The following is a 1,506-nucleotide window of genomic DNA, read 5'->3' as shown; positions in this document are numbered from 1 at the left end:
CTCCTCCTCCAATTCCTCATCCTATCCTCCTCCTCCTATCCTAATCCTCATCCAATCCTCATCCTCATATTATCCTCGTCCTCATCCTATCCTGATCTGCATCCTCATCCTCATCCCCATGCTCATCCTACCCTCCTCTTCATCCTATCCTCGTCCTCATCCTATCCTCATCCTCATCCTCATCCCCATCCCCATCCTCATCCTATCCTCTTCCTCATCCTCCTCCTCATCCTCATCCTCATCCCCATCCCCATCCTCATCCTATCCTCTTCCTCATCCTCCTCCTCATCCTCATCCTCATCCCCATCCCCATCCTCATCCTATCCTCTTCCTCATCCTCCTCCTCATCCTCATCCTCATCCCCATCCCCATCCTCATCCTATCCTCTTCCTCATCCTCCTCCTCATCCTCATCCTCATCCCCATCCCCATCCTCATCCTATCCTCTTCCTCATCCTCCTCCTCATCCTCATCCTCATCCCCATCCCCATCCTCATCCTATCCTCTTCCTCATCCTCCTCCTCATCCTCATCCTCATCCCCATCCCCATCCTCATCCTATCCTCTTCCTCATCCTCCTCCTCATCCTCATCCTCATCCCCATCCCCATCCTCATCCTATCCTCTTCCTCATCCTCCTCCTCATCCTCATCCTCATCCCCATCCCCATCCTCATCCTATCCTCTTCCTCATCCTCCTCCTCATCCTCATCCTCATCCCCATCCCCATCCTCATCCTATCCTCTTCCTCATCCTCCTCCTCATCCTCATCCTCATCCCCATCCCCATCCTCATCCTATCCTCTTCCTCATCCTCCTCCTCATCCTCATCCTCATCCCCATCCCCATCCTCATCCTATCCTCTTCCTCATCCTCCTCCTCATCCTCATCCTCATCCCCATCCCCATCCTCATCCTATCCTCTTCCTCATCCTCCTCCTCATCCTCATCCTCATCCCCATCCCCATCCTCATCCTATCCTCTTCCTCATCCTCCTCCTCATCCTCATCCTCATCCCCATCCCCATCCTCATCCTATCCTCTTCCTCATCCTCCTCCTCATCCTCATCCTCATCCCCATCCCCATCCTCATCCTATCCTCTTCCTCATCCTCCTCCTCATCCTCATCCTCATCCCCATCCCCATCCTCATCCTATCCTCTTCCTCATCCTCCTCCTCATCCTCATCCTCATCCCCATCCCCATCCTCATCCTATCCTCTTCCTCATCCTCCTCCTCATCCTCATCCTCATCCCCATCCCCATCCTCATCCTATCCTCTTCCTCATCCTCCTCCTCATCCTCATCCTCATCCCCATCCCCATCCTCATCCTATCCTCTTCCTCATCCTCCTCCTCCAATTCCTCATCCTATCCTCCTCCTCCTATCCTAATCCTCATCCTCATCCTCAGCCTTATCTTCGTCCTCGCCGTCATCCTATCCTCGTCCTCATCCTCTTCCTCATCCTATCCTATTCCTCATCCTCCTCCTCCAATTCCTAATCCTATCCTCATC

Source organism: Lupinus angustifolius, chromosome LG06 (genome assembly GCF_001865875.1).
Source record: "Lupinus angustifolius cultivar Tanjil chromosome LG06, LupAngTanjil_v1.0, whole genome shotgun sequence".
NCBI classification, from domain to species: Eukaryota; Viridiplantae; Streptophyta; class Magnoliopsida; order Fabales; family Fabaceae; genus Lupinus; species Lupinus angustifolius.
Note: the sequence above shows the minus strand (reverse complement) of the source record.